Here is an 18,667-nt window from a genome sequence, read left to right as displayed (position 1 = left end):
TGCACTTAACAAATTTACATAATTACTCCGCATTAATAACTGCACTTGTCAACTTACATCACGCTAATACTTAAGGGGACGATAAGCCTACACACGAAACTGTTAGTGGTTTCTAACTGAATACAAAATTGCAATTACATGTTCTCTATGGCTAACTGGGCCATTGATATATTTGTTAGCGTGTATGACCATCTTTTCCTGAGTCTTGCCATTAAATAGTACCTATTGAGGTTTTCTGTCAAGTAATTTTCGGTAAGAGCCTGTTAATGGAATCGGCGTTGTCCTACTCGTGCCTCGAAGAGCACGTTAAGCCGTCGGTCCCGGTTATAATTATCCCCTGACAGTTATGATAAATATTTCAAACAGCTTGGTAGGCAATACTCTCATGAAAGAAAAGGCCTGGGTCCAGCAATCGGACGTTAACAGCCTGCTCGATAACTCAAGCTGAATACTGGATGGGTAGCCTCGAGAGGGTACTTATTACTGATCATCATCTGATAACTAAACAAGAATAAAAAGAATGTATCTAAAATTATTTTATATGTAAATGTAAAATTATTATTTTTGGATAGAAGCAGGCATTACTTCGCGGAAATCTATGATATGAAATTACAGCTTAATTTGGTATTCCTACTCCGCGAAAAGCAGGAGAATCTGTATGGTGTTATTTATAATTTCTTCAATCCTTATACTCCATACCAAACAGATCTTCAGCAATGTACCCTCACCCTCTATGCACGTTTCGCTCCAAAACCGGGTTATCTTCAAGAGATGACAGAATGAAACTTAAAAAAAATTCATTTTAGAAAATTAAGCTTAATTTCCATGTTATTATTTTAATTGTAAAATTATTTTATGTACGTTGGACAAGTGTTGAAACACACAGTCTGGCCACATTGCGGTGGTGAGAACTGTGCAAATACACCGAGCGGCCGGTCGCTTTCAAATTAGCCTCAGAAAATATTAGTATTTTGTGCAGGTATCCTTGCCCTTTGATGTCATGCCCTCTCATATTTCCGCGAGTTTATTGATTGCTCTTATATTTTCATGCAAATGATAATTTAAGAGCATAAGTCAATAAACTCTGCCATATTACAAAACGATGCTTTTGTATAGAACAGATGAGGAGTACGTACGGGTTTAACAATAGAAGTTTTTATATCATTTCAATTGTGTAATCTATATCTCTGTATATAAAATAATATCTATATATAAAATTCAAATTCCTGACTGACGGATAATCATCGCAAAGCCTAAACCGCTGGGGTTAGAAAAATTGGAATTTGGGCAGAAGGTTTCTGTTATGACGTCAACGCACACCATAAAGCATTTTTCGAAAATCTACCACCGAGGGGCCTAAATAGGGGCTTAAGTTTGTATGAAACTCTGTAATTTCTCAAGTTAAATAAGGAATGAAATATGAAATACCACGAAAAAAAGCCTAAACCGCTGGTCCTGGAGACATGTATGTTGGAGGGTGTGAGGGTGACCTTATAAAGTGTAAGTCGTATACTTACACTTAATAAGGTTACACCTTATTAAGTGTAAGTATACGACAAACAATATTTTGAAATTCGTATTCGACGTTATACAGTTTATCATGAACTGCCATGCAAACTAAACGTGTATTCAAGATTTTAGCTCGATTAGTTGAATATAGATTTCTGTTCTTTAAAATTGAGGTGCATATGCCATCCGAACAAACACTGCAAGTAACATTAAAACATGTGAGAATAAGAAAATTTCTATTAATAATACTAATCACAATAAGAAGCTACTTATAAGTACCAGTGCTACCAACACCCTTAACCGACTGCGAGTGATTCGTAAGGCAGGTTTTTTAAAACAGCAAAAAAAAACAAAGTTTTTTTTAAATTTGGATAGGAGGTCCAACATGCTTCATAAACTACGTTCAAGTTTGCGTTCTGAGTTCGACCAGATCTCGACGAAGCAACACTTGTGAATTGTGATTGGTCGCAAGCTGGACGCAAACTTCAAATTATCAGTTGTAGTTATTATTATTATTTAAATACTAGCATACATATTGCTTAAACACTATTGTTGGTGAAGCGTAATAATAAAGGCGATAAATGATTTTTATAAATTTATATAGTGTTTTTTATTTTATTTTTAAGCATTGTTAAAAATTAAAAAAAAAAGTATTATAAAGAATAAATGATAGAAAGAATCCCCTGAGCATATATTGCTGAAAGGCTTATCGCGAACAATAAATAGTAAGGTGATTTAAGTCGGATTCAATAACTTGAAAATGGATATAAAGAGTTAAATAAACTAGTTTTAGAGCTTGTGATGTGTGTATATTTATCGAGTGTCAGAGTCTAACAGGACGCAGGTTGAACGATTAAATCACCGCGAATAGAAAAGGAGGCAATGATGTTTAATGCTTGAAACAAAAATAAATCGGTCTAGATATAATTTATGCACGCGAGGTGTCTGAAAGCAAAGACAATGGAGTGAAGGACTCGACGAAGTTATTTAAATTAGGGGACGATTTTCTTGGGCCATAACGCTTAAGCGGTAAAGGCGTCGAGTTCTCGCTAAATGAGGTTTTAAGCCCGTCGTCCCCATGAAAAGGGATTCACAAAGCAGATTTCAGGCAGACAGCCTGGCTCTCGACGCACAATGCCTTGATATAGCCGAGCCGCGAACAATACATACATTATTATATTATTGTTTTATGACTGCGCCGGTTCGTGACGTTCTGTATTAAGTGAATAAAGTTAAATTCCTTTGTTTGCTCTTTCATAGTGAGAACATTCCTGAAGTTTAATACTTATTAAGATTTCATTGTTGTTTTCATTGTTTCATTCAATGTAAATAATACTTAATAACACAAGAATTTTGTAATTTATTTTATTACTTATGTTGGAATCGGTGATAGCCCAGTGGCTAGAAGCTCGACTTCACTTTCGGCGCCAAGTTCATATTCCAGCACGTACCTACTTCTAGCTTTTCTAATTTATGTGCGTTTTAACTAATTAAAATATCACTTGTTTCAACTGTAAAATAAAGAAAGTAAGAAAAAGACTAATGGCATCTACCAACAGAAATTTAAAAAATGTACTAACTGTTACAAATCATAACGGAAAGAACTTGGAAGAAACTTTCCTAAGTGCCGTAACAGAGATGAGTGATGTTCAGACGCAATACAATAAATTAGTGAAACAGATACAGAACGCTGCTAAGGTTACCGGTAACATGAAACCAGAAAAACCACTACAGACGAGTAAACACACTTCTCAACTTCTTACGAAAAGAAAAGCTATGTACAAACTAAAACTAAAAGGACACGAAAAATAAAAGAGGAAATAACAAGAATAAGCAAAGAAATCAATAAAAGTATATATGCCGATAAAAAACTGCATCGGAAAAAGATCTATGAACAGTTCATTGAAAAATCTGGTGCTATCAGAAAAGCTAATAAAGTACTGAGAACTAAAACCGTATGGGCAACGAATATTAATAACAGAAAAGGAAAACCATTAATCAAACGACCAGACATATTACGGGAAGCAACCAACTTCTATAAGAATTTGTATGCATCGGAAGAAAGTAAGACTCCTCGTCACAAAAATGGTTTTAGTAACGAAAACAGAAATAACAACATAAGCACTACTGACACACCTGATGTTCTACTATCAGAAATAGAATATGCGATAAATACTCTAAAAACAGATAAAACACCGGGTGAAGACAATATAACAAACGAACTTTTAAAGTCACTCTGTGAACCCTTAAAAACGACATTAAAAATACTGTTCGACAACATCTTGAAGACAGGAAAAGCACCGGAGCAATGGTCAAAATCCACTACGATCCTCCTTTACAAAAAAGGGGACAGGAGGGATTTGTCAAACTATAGACCTATAAGTCTAATGACAAACTTGTACAAAGTGTTCTCAAAAATAATGCTAAACCGAGTAACAAAACCCTTGGAGGAAAACCAACCTCGTGAACAAGCAGGATTTCGGAAAGGGTACGCTACGACAGATCATATTCATGCGCTTAACCAAATAATAGAAAAGAGTATAGAATATGGAATTACTGTGTACATATGTTTTATTGACTTTAGGAAAGCATTTGATACGATAGAACATTCAAAAATATGGAAATCACTTAAACAACAAGGAGTAGGCTCCGGTTACATTGAAGTACTTAACAGTATTTATAGCAAAAGTTCAGCAAAAATTAAATTAGAAAACGTAGGTCCAGAATTTTTTATAGAAAAAGGAGTAAGACAGGGCGATCCGCTCTCACCAAAAATATTCTCTGCTGTAATGGAAATGGTATTTAGAGAGATAGATTGGTCTAACAAGGGAATCAACATAAGCGGAGAGTACCTCAGCCATCTACGTTTCGCAGATGATATTGTAATTTTTGCTGAGTGTCCAAAGACTTTAAATGATATGATTACTCAATTAGCGCAAGAAAGCAAGAAAGTAGGCCTGTTTCTCAATAAAGATAAAACTAAAATAATAACAAACAGTGACAAACAACGAAAAATAATAGTAGAAAATGAAGAAATAGAATTTGTAAACGAATACATATACCTTGGCCAGTTGACATCATTCGAAGACCGAATGGGGAAAGAGCTTCAGAGACGGATTGCCCTAGCATGGAAGAAATACTGGAGTTTGAAGGAGGTAATGAAGAACAAAGATATTATTATCAGCATAAAAGCCAGGTTATACGATGTAACGATTCTCCCATGCTTAATTTATGGATGCCAAACATGGACACTTAGAAAAGCGGATGAGGAGAAAATTGCGGTATGCCAAAGGAAAATGGAAAGGAGCATGCTGGGGGTAAAGTTGTCAGACAGGCTAAATAACCAAAAACTCAGGAAAAGAACGGGTGTTAGCGACGCCCTGAGGCAAGTTATATTGCTAAAATGGAAATGGGCAGGTCATGTTTGCAGAGCAAATACCATTTCATGGACGAAAATATTGACAGAGTGGCTGCCACGGAATAAGAAAAGGAAAAGAGGAAGACCAAGGAAACGCTGGGCGGACGTTTTTACTCAAGTTTGTGGACCTTTGTGGATGAGAAATGCTAAGGAAAGAAGGGAATGGAGAGAGCTGGGGGAGGCCTACGCCAGAGAGGCGACTTCTACCACAACACAACAAAACAAATAAGAATTGGAGACTAGCTATTAAATAAATGTAATAAAATTAAATATGTAATTTGTTAAAATATGTATAAATTTAATTATGTTATGTAGCTTAATTATGTGAATAAATGTAATATGTATTTCTATATTTATTGGTAGTAGAATAAATGGCTTTTTTATTTTATTTTATTTATTTATTTGTTTCAACTGCGAAGGAAAACATCGTGAGGAAACCTGCATGCCTGAGTTCTCCAAAATTTTCTCAAAGGTGTTTGGAGTCCACCAATCCGTGCTGGGCCAGCGTGGTAAACTACAGCCTTTATCCCTTCTCATTGTGGGAGGAGACCCGTGCCCTGCAGTGGGCCGGGAATGGGTTGATATGATAATGATGATGATCCAAACATCTTTATATCAGGAATACAATGGAAAGCTTTGCTCTGCAACAATATTTCCAGTCACCCTAAGATGATGCTTTATCGAGCCAATACCGCCAACTTAGTGTAACCGTTAAAAATACTTTAACATTTGAAGTTTTTTTTAAATATTTTGTAGTAAATGTGTTGTCAATATTTGACAGTTTCAATATTTAAGAAAGAGAAATCGCGTGGAATTACTCTACTTGTATATGGAGTCTACTAGTACTTTTACTTAGGTTGGGTTGGTTCTACTTATTTGGGTATTTAAGAATTTTAAAAAAGGGAGCCAAGAAAACATATTTGAAAACGATATAATATGTTCTTTTTCCTTTTACTCCTGAACTAAATGCTGTAAATTGCAGAAAACCTTTCCAGTTTACTTTTGGATGCAGATTAAGTTAATCCACGTCGTCGGGGTCTTGGGGCTAATTTATTGCAGCAGTTTTCGCTCCAGACTAGGTTATATCTTACAAGAATTTATTTTGTTTGCAGCAGCCCGCTTGGAAATAGGTTAAAAACTTTATAGTATCAACTATTTAAAAGCGATGTTAAAAATTGGTTATATTCATTGTAACCACAGGTCGGAATTCATATTCATACAGTTTATATTATCGGTATTTATTAGTCGGACAAATAAATTAAAAATTTATAACACAATTAATCGTAAATTATCAACTAAAACACTTCACCCTGGCTAAGTTTATTGTGGGCTATTTCAAGAACAGGGTGCGTTTGGAACCCTTCTAGTTTAAGTTTTAAGTAAATGAATGTAGGAATCACTACTGCCTCATCATAATCGTCACATATAAGTATGTATGAACATTTCATAAGTGCATGTTATAGGTTTAAAAGAATAAAATACATTTGAATTTAGAATTTTGAACTTTATTCGTTAGGCAGCTAATAGAACTTCTATCTGAAGATTGGGAAGTAAGCACCTTAGATGATCGACATAAATAATAACTTTTATTGCAACAAATTCCAAAGAAATAATGAAAGAAAACAATGATAGTACACACTAAGTAGATATAGTTAGAGAGAAAAGTAACATAATAAAAATTATATCTATGATTATTTTGCTACTCCACATATCAAGAAATTCTAATTAGATTTTAGTAATTATTTATAAATATATTAAGAAGCAGTAGTAAATAAGCCTACTTTAAGGTGTTGAGAAAAGGATGAAAATCAAATTAATTGCAACGAATACAGAGTTATTTAACTTTTAACAGCATCCAATATAGATAGTGAAGTAAATGTTAAAATCCTATTATAAAGTAATCCTATAACAGACTCACAGGTACTACGTGCTCAAACAAAACAAACAAATAATTTCATCATAAACTGACGTGAAGATACCGTTTCTCTTCGCAAAGAAAACAGTAGTTCAGAAGTCTGAACTCGCACGTACTATAGTGGTACTAAACAACCCAGGCAGAGATCATAAAAATGTAGATACTAAATTTTAACCACACATAAAACCGTCTGCTTTTTGAAATAATACCTTAAACTTTATTTCGATACAATTTTTATACAGATAAACAAAGATTTTAATCGATCGTAGGTATGCTCTGATATAGATATTGATTTATATCCAAAATAAAAAAATAATCTTTTTACCGCTGAAAAACTGAACCGATTATATTCGGTAGATTTATGACTCATCGAATAAGACAATACGTTTTATGAAAAATCTAATCATAGCTATAAAACTTTACAAATGTAATATGTTTGACTGCTTTTAAGATACCAACAATACTTAAACAACTAGGCACTTGAGATAATATCTAATTAGTTTAACTCAGAAACAATGTATTAGTGTAATTTGCTTAGGAATTGAAGGAAAATCTTTTTAGGGGTGTTCTTTACTGGACCATTTTAACCGAAGTTAAGAAGATCACTGGAAAATATATCTTCTTCTTTTGTCTATACAGACTTTTGTACTGCTTTTTCAAAGCACAGCATGGTTATACTTTGATCACGTATTTATGTTTATATCTCCATTTATTTGGTTTTAAAAGTTTGAAATTAGGCCTGGTGGATAATTTAGGAAAAAAAGAAGGTATATAGGTCTTTTCGCAACTGGTATTTTCCTATTTTATAGTTTGCCTAATTTGTCCTAAGATGTCAAGCTCATTCTTTAAATAATTGAAATTGACTTAGAGACAAGGGAGACTTAACCTTACCGAATATAACGAAAAATTTAAGTTCTACGCGGATATAGAAGTGAGTAACTGCTTGTATCAGTACGAAGGCCAAAGGCAAAATGATATCATATCTACACAGATAAGAAATAGTTTCTGAGCTTAATTGGAAATCGAACGAGCGTGAGATTCTTTTGAACATTTCTTGCTATGGGCTGTGGTGTTTAGCTTTTGCAGAACTTCTGAAAAAATACAAAAAATACTACAATCAATATTATCGTGGTACATACCACGATAATATTGATTTTGGATTTGTCGATATTTCGACGCAGTTGCATGGATCGTGGTCACGACGGGATATACGTAATAACACGGAAACATCCGGAATCCGTGGTCACACGGAATATTATCGTGGTATGTACCCGTTGAACTATATTTAAGAAAAATCAATGCCTTCGCTAAGGCAATATGAGTGGACGTCAAAGGAGCAGGTATGATACCTGTGCAGATCACAAACAGTTTCCGAGCTTAATTGGAAAGCGAACGGGCGTTAGGTGTATTTGAACAGTTCTCGCTGTGGCCAGACTGTGTGTTTAGCTCTTGTCGAACTTGTGTTAACTGAACTCACACACGGGTGGGGAAACGTCCAGAAAAATCATTTATAAACTGTATTTAGATTTATCCGAAATAGTGGACTTTCATTTTCATCTTATATCTTTTTACTTAAAACTGACAATTATGTCTTTCGCGCAAAGTGTGAACATTAATATTAATTACTAGCTGTTGCCCGCGACTTCGTCCGCTTTTGTTTTTGTTTTTCGAAAGACATTTGCCTCATAAATGTGGCAGCACTTTATGTATTTAGGATAGCTAAGCCTGGTGTAAAATCGTCAAACACTTTCGTCCCCTCTCGCAAGAGAACTGAGCTTTATTTCGGGATAAAAAGTATCCTATATTACTTCTTAAACCTTCAGGAATATGTGTACAAAGTTTCGTGACGATGTTTACTAGTTTTTGCATGTAAGCGTAACAAACAAACTTACATTCACATTTATAATATTAGTAGGGATCTGGGATAGGATTATCATCTGAATACCTATGCAATACGTATTAATTTTTATGGAGTGGTTTTAGATGCTTCATGAGTCGTGTACAAGGTTTCTGTATGTTTTTAATTCTGGGCGTTAAACAATATGTCGGAATAAATCTGAGTTATATTCTTATAATTAAATGTTACTATGCAAATGGGTTTTCCAAGCAATTACTCAGTACTGATTTACTGTTGAGACTTCGCAATTGAAATTAAACAATTATAATTATTTTCAACTGTGATTCTTATCGTTGTTTTATTTATGTGTTAGGAAGGTATCGCATAGAATGGTGTAGAGGTTTTATGTAAATCAGGAAGTTAGAGGGAAATGTTAGAAAAGCTTTTTTTTATTTATTAAAGCAGGTTCGTTATCATTAGCATATTACTATATCGCTGGAAAGGTTTATAGAGAATAGGCACACCGTGCGGCCCCAATGAGAGATGGCGGGCTTTAACAATATTATAACATGTAAGTGATAATAAGGGAAACCAAAGGCTGAGATTGTTCTTCGAAGCATCGTACCGGTACTCTTACCTCTTAGCGGCTTTGCTTTGCCGGAAGGATGGTAAATTAAGATAAACTAGACCACATGGAAACAACTTCAGTATAAACACTCATTGTTCTGAGCCAGAAAACACACCCTCGTACTCTTTCTTCAAGGTAAAAGATGAAATAAAGTGATCGCTAAAATCTCATTTCTTTTTTATTTCACTACAAGTTAGCCCTTGACTGCAATCTCACTTGATGTTTAGTGATGATGCAGTCTAAGTTTTTTTTTTATAAATAAATAAATAAACTACGACAATACACACATCGCCATCTAGCCCCAAAGTAAGCGTAGCTTGTGTTATGGGTACTAAGATGACTGATGAATAATTATATGAATAATATACGTAAATACTTATAATATATAGATAAATACCCAGACACTGAAAAACATTCATGTTCATCACACGAACATTGTCCAGTTGTGGGAATCGAACCCACGGCCTTGGCTCAGAAAGCGGGGTCGCTGCCCACTGCGCCAATCGGCCGTCTCGAAGATGGTAGCGGTCTTATCTATTTACGGGTATATCAGTTATATTAAACCCACACCCCAAATCAGTTTCTTCGAGACATCGTACCGGAACGCTAAATGGCTTAGCAGCACATCTTTTTCGGTAGGGTAACTAGTCACGAGCGACGCCTTCAACCAGACCAGAACAGAGAAAATTAAGAAATTAAGAATTCCCAAATTGTCCCTGGGATTCGTACTCGGGACCTCCAACTTAAAACCTTAGCACTCACCGCTGCGCCGGCGGAGACATAGTTAATATAACATCATTTGTTTGTATCTTTGTTACTACTTCGCAATGACTGAACTGATATGTCTGCAATTTGGAATGGAGGTAGCTTATGAGCTACCTCCATTCGCAAATGCGCCAATTCCATACGCGGTATGCCGCGTTAACATTAACACATCTGCATTTTATTTTGACAAATTCAAAAGTGTCCACAGGAATATCGACGAAGTTGCTCATCGTTAACCTACGCAATAGAAATCTTCAGAATTTGGAGAATCGTCGCAACGTTGCCTGCTCTTCGGTTTGCTATATACATATATATATTTGGAAAGTGTGCTCAAGAATTGTTCTAGTTCCCCCCTCACCTTTTTACCATAGAACCGCGAGGCACCGTAAGGATCTGCATCCCTACGTGGTTGATATACCACGGACGCGTACGAAGCGCTTTGCATTTTTGTTACTGATTCGCACCTCAAGGATCTGGAAAGCCCTTCCAGCTTCCATTTTCCCCAGTACCTACAGTATGAGTACCTTCAAATCAAGAGTGAGTAGGCATCTTCTAGACAAGCGCGCTCCACCTCAGGCAGCATCATCACTTACCATCAGGTGTGATTGCAATCTAGCGCTCGTCTATAAACATAAGAAAAAAAAATTTGCGGACAGAAGGTTAGCAGGTTAAGTTAATTTATTTTTTTCAGTGACGTAAGAGTAGATCTTATAAGAATACGATAGTAAGTAAATTTTGAAATTGATCAGATTATTTTCAAAATTCAAAATTCATTTATTTCAAGTAGGCCTAATATAAGCACTTTTGAAACGTCAAGTCTGCCTGTTTGTATTGACTCTACCACCGGTTCGGAAGGCAGATTCTACCGAGAAGGAGCCGGCAAGAAACTCAGCAGTCGCTCTTTTCCAACATCAACAATTTACATTTTACATTTTAACATTCATTTTTTCTATCTTGTGAGAGCTGAAAGCGGAGCCGGATGCCAAGTAACCTTGTCATTAAGAAATTCATTCATTTTCAAAGCCTATATCTATTCAAATTAACTAAATACCCGTCAACTAACGTAGCTTTTGAAATTTACCAATTAAACAAAAACCTTTGAGTCGAGACATCGAACTTTATCAGCGAACCCCTAGGGAAAATTGGTTAATGGAGCCTATTGATACCATCATCCCGCTAATCAATAAACATAAACGTCCAAATCAAGATCGTGACACGTAAAGTCAAGCCGTCTTTATAGCGAGGGGGCGAATCCAGAGTTCAAAGACTTTTCAATGCAGTAACTAAGCAAAGGCAAGAGTTAGCAAAGGTGGCTAAGGTGGTAAATACACGGGCCGGTTTTTAACCGCAGCGGCATCGTGACCGGATGCGGAATTGGAAACGCAACGCAAGACGCACAATTAGTTACGTACGTAGTATATGTCGTATTATTTATTCAGCGCACACGGATAGGGAGCTCGCGAAAGTCTTTTCTTCTGATTTGCTTTAAATCGTCGTTACTGAAATAGAATAATGTAACTCGCTAAGAATGTAGAAAAATATTTATTAAAATCGGTAAAGTAGTTTTGGAGTTCTATTACAAACAAAAAGTAGTAAACTAAAATTATTTTGAATATTAATTAGAGTTACTGTAGATCGGATAAACTAAAAGAGCTGTGGATGTACGACGATATAGATATATTTAGAGCCTGTTCCCATCTTCTCTTTATTTCGACGGTATATTGACACAGTTGGCAGCGACCCTGCTTTCTGAGTTTAAGGCCTTGGATTCGATTCCCACAACTATAAAATGTTCAGTCTCTGGATGTATTTCTGTATATTATAAGTATTTTTGTATATTATTCATAACAATATTTGCTACACTTACTTTGGCGCTAGATGGCGATGTGTGTATTTTCGTAGTATATTTATTTATTTATAATTTGATATAAATGCTCTATAATCCACTCCGCTATGGAGATGAGATGTATTGTTTAAAACAAGCTATTAGGAATCCAAACGGATAATATTTAAACAGACACAGATTGAGAACGTGCGTTTTAAAGCCGGTTTCGTCTAGAGAAGCCTTAATAAAAGAAGTGCGACACAAGGCGATTAGCGCTGAGGGCGTAGAATGAAGGCTGTTGCGAACCAGCGAATATATCTTTAAGAAAGATTAACGATCTTCAGGTGAGCGCTTGGGGTTGGGCTATAATTAAACGCAATGGATGGAGCTTCCCCAAAGATTTAGAGGGAGGGTACGCGTCTTGCTGAGTTATGATTTCGCACGAGACGACGTGATTGGCACCGTGTAATGAAGTATCTGAATCGACATATTTGTTACGTATCGTTCGGGATTTTATGTGATGACCTCCTGTTCGATGTTCCGGGTTCGGGAGCTATTTAGTAATTAATATTTTCTCAGGTATCCTAGTCTAGTCTGATGCGAGCTTCAGCTGTGGTTACCACACTAGCCGAGGTATGATGGCGCATGGAAACTGATCAGAGGTATTGGTTTATTCTAACTATCATACCCCTAACAGATTAGCCCACCACTTGCACTTACGACCAAGAGAGACTGCAATCAAGGGCTAACCTCATACAATTTTCGTACTGTAGATCATCATCATCATATCAACCGGCTGTCGTCCACTGCTGGACATAGCTCTTTTGTAGGGAGTTTCAAATAACATGGTCTTGTGCCGTATAATATGCTACCACTAATGTTAGGCGATGGTGATAACTACATTCGTTAACTTAAAACAGAAGGGTTCCAAACACACCCTCGTCTAAGAAGAGCTTACAACAAACTTAAGGTTATTATTACAAGCATAATATATAATATATATTATATGTATTTATATATATTATTACATTTATTATTTTATTTAATTATTTATGTATAATGTATATATAATATTTAACAATAGAACTGCGATTTCTCGTCTCTCATTGCCTTATTCCATTAGTTAAGGTAGCCTGGAAGAGATCACTTTTAGTGATAAGGCCGCCTTTTGCATATAATTTATGTTAAAGTAAGTGTTCCTGTGTGTGTTTCCAATATGTTATTATGCAATAAAGTTGTTTAAATAAATAAATATTTACCAGGTAAATATGAAAGCAATAATATGGTTTTATAAATATGTCAAAACCATTATCATTTAACTCAATCTAACTCTAATAACTTATTTATCTGGCAGTAAACTCAGTTAAAACATACCAGGCCAAATTAATGTATAAATATTTGATAAATTGTGTTCACAGGAATAGTTGTACTGAGGACGTTTAATATAATATTTTAAACCAATAATGCGAAGCCGACATAGATAATTAATACTAGAGGACGGAAATGTACTCGTGAATGATAATGCGCAAATAGATAACTAAAATATTAGTCAACGATCTATATTTACTTGCGGTTAATCTATTTCAATGAATATAATCAACTTAGCAACAAAAATCTTATTACAATTTCAATTAAATTCAAGGGATGAGAATATAGGAAGGAACATAGAGTACGTTGCGTATATTGTACATTGAGGTATAACGTACAATATACGCAATTATAAAAATCCAAATAGTCCATAATTTATAGTCGGAGCTTTAGCTAGCTATTTCCCACGACTACGTCCGCGGTCGTTTGTTTTTATTTTAAAGCATCCCGTAGGAATACTTTAACTGAGATATGTGTGGCATTAATGTCCTTAAATTTTCTAGATTCGCGATCCAATTGGAATGATTAAAAAGTATTTTACGGCTTTATAGCCTTGATGTTAGGAGTATAAGGATTGAAGAAATTAAAAATTACACATTAAGCTTAATTTTCACAATATATCATGGATTTCCGGAAAGTAGCGCCTGCTTCCATCCAATACAAAAAAAATTAATTAAAATAGTTTGAATTCACGAAAGTAGTGTCATCCAATCTTCTCTGTGCGACCGGACGGGTTAATTAGGTTAATTACAGTTTGACCAATTGGTGACATTGCTAAACGTGTAATCACCACTAAAATTGTTTAATATGTAGGTTTTAAAATGACTTAAATATTTGAGTTTTTTAACGATTTGTCATATTTTAGTGATATTACAAGGACCAAACACTTGTTTTTCAATGCTTGCGTTTAGCCAACGCAAATTAGTAAGCTCCGGTCTGTCACCGTGAAATTCATGATACAGATACTACAATAATCAAAGACGGCCGATTAGCGCAGTTTGCAGCGACCCTACTTTCGAGGTTCGATTCCCACTACTGGAAAATGTTTGTGTGATAAGCATGAATGTTTTTCAGTGTCTGGGTGTTTATATGTATATTGCTATTTATTTATGTATATTATTCATAAAAATATTCATCAGTCATCTTAGTACCCATAACACAAGCTACGCTTACTTTGGGGCTAGGTGGCGATGTGTGTATTGTCGTAGTATATTTATTTATTTATTTATTTATCTTTGAACATCCCCGTGACTCCATATTCCCAAGGGCACTCCGAATGCATGCAATATTTTATATTACTGACAACAATATTGACAATATTAAATATATAATTGAATTACGAAAGTTATTTGAACAGTTATATGTTGTTAAAAAAACACTTCATATCGGTGTAAAATGACCTCAAAAAATAAATATTAATAAATAAAAATCATTGAATGGTCAATAAACCTGTAGGTACTATCTAAGCTGATTTACTCGTTTACATTATACTAAATTGTACTCTGTCTGCGGATAATCCCTTTAAGTCCACACACAGTTCGTACGTTCGCGTTGATATTACAGAACGCTATGCGATAGCCTGTCATCGAGTTTAATCCGGTGCTAGGGCCCGGTCCACTGCCCGATATGTCAATTAGGATATTCAATGCAGCTATAACCAGAGCAAGTTTAAGTTTGGCTTTGGCGACCGCTGCGTAAACTTGATAATTGTATTGGCTGGGGTGCAGAGAAGTACACTTAGAAATTACAAGACAAAGAGGAGCAGAGCGGAGCGGGGTGTAACGGTATGAGAGTGTAATATATCGATTTTACAAAGTACCTCCCTGCGACATATTTAATAGGATAGTATTATAAAGTATCTATATTAATAGTGACGTCATTACTGAATATGGTTGAGTAAAAACTAAGTAGACGAATGTACTAATTATTATGTTGTTAAATTTTAGGACACAGAAGCTGGTGTTGTGACTTTACTATGATAGTTATATATACTCTTTCCCGGATTTCTTTAGGTTATAATAAGTAAGTAAAATTAAGGTTATATAAGTAAGTTTTCTCAGCGGACGCTAAGCAACGAATTTTATTGGCAAAATATTGCTACTTTTTGTTACGTTATTGCAATTTTCTTAAGGATGTGCATTTTTTCCCCTAATAAATTATAGCTTATGTTACTTCATGATAATTTAGCTTTCTTTAAGTAAAAACTGGTTAAAATCGGTCCAATACTTTCGGAGTCTTATTAATATCTATATAGATTTTTAATTTTTAATTGCAAAGCTTGCAAAGTTACTCGTTGGTTATAAACATAAATTAGACTACATGGCTGCACCTCTTACCGTCAGGTGGGTCTTGGTCCAACAATTATTACTTTAAAGAGTAATTCACATTTTTTCAATTTTTTAAACTGTGTCTTTTAAGTTTTGCCCGTCTTGTACCATTGCATTCTTTAAATGTACACATGGGATACACTGAACGTATCCAGAATATAAAGCAGAGTTTCCCTTTAAAATATGAAATAGGATAAAACTTGTAGTCCCTCCACTACTTTCCAAAGAAATGGATCCAGTTTAACATAATGGGATACACTTAGTCATCGGTGCGTTATCTAACGCAATTTATTGTGGGCACCTCGCCTATTAATCAGCAGATAACCTTTGCAGATACGTCGGACGTATTATTCACAAGAATACGCGAAATTTTTACGTATGTCGGTCTAAAATAAAAATAAAATCATTTTATTTCAGGTCGGGGACCTATATTAAAGTCACTACGATTTAAAAAATAAATAAATTAACAAAAAAAACAATAATAAATTAAAATCAAAAATAAAAAATAGAATAAATTTAATTACGCTATATATTTACTAAAATTAATGGAGATTATAAAATTAGTGTTACATTTTATGAAAATCAAATTATTGAGCGTTTTTCGTATATGATGGACAAGCTGTTGCTTTACAAACCATAAGTCCATTTGTAAGTTGGAACCATTTGTTTTCCAATGTAAAAATAATTTGTTAAACTACATATGTTACTTGCCGTCCTTTAAACTAACTCTATGCCAAAAATCAAGCTGATCGGTTGCTTAGTTAGGATTTAAAGAAAAAACAAACAAACAAACACACTTTCATACATATATATAGTATTAATAAGACCTGTTAGAGGGTTATTATACATTTGTACATATGAATAAAATTGAAGAGGCTATTTCAAGAGATTTTCGAACTAGTCTATCATATTTTTAACGATGTCATAACCCAACTGTATCTAAACGTTTTTAAAATTCCTGTTTGTTTCTGTGTTCGTTGGAGTTCTTTGTAACAGCGAAATATATGATGACAAACGTTAGTAATATATTAAATAAAATAAAAAAACTTCAAACACTTGTTTTTTGCTTTTGAATGTTTTTAAAACCTGTTACGTAAGGAAATTTCGATGAAAACCACGAACCTCGTCATCTGCAATAGTCTAGATCAACGAGAGAGTTTGTATTATAACATTAGGTTAAATAGTATCTATTATTAAAGCTTGAGTAACAAAGCTCATCTGGTAAAGAACTACCGCCATGTTTATTTTTGCGCCAAGCAGCGATGCTTTATTCTGGTTTGAAGGGTGAGGACTGTGTAATACAGGCACATACACCTCAGGTTAAGATAGGGCGGCACTTTGGCGTGTTCCTTGCATGCCCTGTGAAGTGTTGGTGTTTTTATAGCCGTTGGTTTTCCAGGTACTATCAAAAGCTTTGCACGTTATTTATTACAAAAAAAATCTATAACACTCTCATCAATTCAATTGATTGACGTCCACTGCTGGACATAGGCCTTTTGTTGGGAGCTCCACAATCCACGGTCCTGGGCCGGTTGACTCCAGCGGCTCTAGTTCTTATACGGATCTCTTCATTTCTGATTTGATCAAGTAGAGATACTCCATCGCTCGCTGAGTAACTCTGAGTCATCTTATGAGGTCCATTGTAAGCATATTATAACTCTCTACATTACCCATAATATGCATATAGTGGCAAACTGAATTTGCGATAGGCAGCATAAAGCCCCCTACGTTATAAACAAAAACAATTTTCAACGATAAGTGTATTTTTCAGTCAGGATCTACCTACTTTAGAACTCGTTATCGTTCGAAGCCGGCTCCGTGAGTATTCGCTGCGACTTCTTTACTAACAATAAATGCTTTGTCAAAGTTCCTCCGCCCGACTTTAGAGATAACCGACTTGTGTTTGTTTCAAGATCTTGCCAGGTTTCTCGCTTTACTTCTTTTTTAATTCCAGTGACTTACAAGGCTACATTATTTGTATGTCTTACGTTATATCTATACAGAGCTAAACGCTATAGCTATATGTGATATGTGATTATTAAAATATTGCATAGAAGCGGGCCTTACATTGGGGAATTTCATGATAGATGGACAATGAGTAGGAAATAAGAAAAGCCATGATTTTGCAAATGGCTTTCAAACCCAGTGCCTGGAAAAGTACCTTCACCGTCAGTTCTGATTCATATTAGATTCTAGTGATTGAAATCTACCGATCCGCATTAGTGCAGCATGGTGGGTATACATTCTAGAAACTCACTCTCCCATGACAGTCCGTGTCTAGCACTGTAAATAATACCTTTAAATTATTAAACAATCATTATTATTTATTATTTGTTTGTTACCTTTAGTGACTTTTAATTGTTGGAAAACTTACGATAAGGAATCCGCTCAAAGTATCATAGGCACGTATACCTCTTAAACCGCCTACCTCGTCTATATTATGTTTGTCGCTTGTGTCGTTATATAACGCATTCTTTCCGTTTTTATATGATTCATTGTTGACTTCAGCTTCTGTAAATCACACTTACGTAAAGATAAATTATCTGCAAAACCAATACCTTTTACTGAACCACGATTGGTGGTCTGGATTTTTTTATACGTATTTCTTTAAAAAGTACCAAGAATGTAAAAAAAGAAGTAGGCATTAAATAATTACTGTTGTGACAACTAATAAAAAATAAATAAATAATTAATGGGTTGATAAACCAAAAATGGGTTAAAAACAGGTTCTCTCTGTTTGAGAACCTGTACTTATTTCGATTATGGTTTATTAATACGGATCTTAGTCTACCTGTGCAGTGAGATGAGTAGTTAAATCCGGTTCGATCCGAGTTCGTCTCTAATATTAATGAGCAGCAGTAAGCAGGCTTACTTGCTAACAGCAAACTGAGTTGCAATATCGAGTTTCCGATAGATTGTATTACTCAGATGTAATGAGCGGAGTTAGGCTGTGATTATATGCTGTGATTGTAAACAAAAAAAATCGTTTCAATTCCGTATTGAACCTTGCCATTATCCCAAACTGAAATAACAATCTAAATTTGAAAGAAAATACCTAAATTGGAATATACAAAA

Source organism: Pararge aegeria, chromosome 5, assembly GCF_905163445.1.
Source record: "Pararge aegeria chromosome 5, ilParAegt1.1, whole genome shotgun sequence".
NCBI classification, from domain to species: Eukaryota; Metazoa; Arthropoda; class Insecta; order Lepidoptera; family Nymphalidae; genus Pararge; species Pararge aegeria.
Note: the sequence above shows the minus strand (reverse complement) of the source record.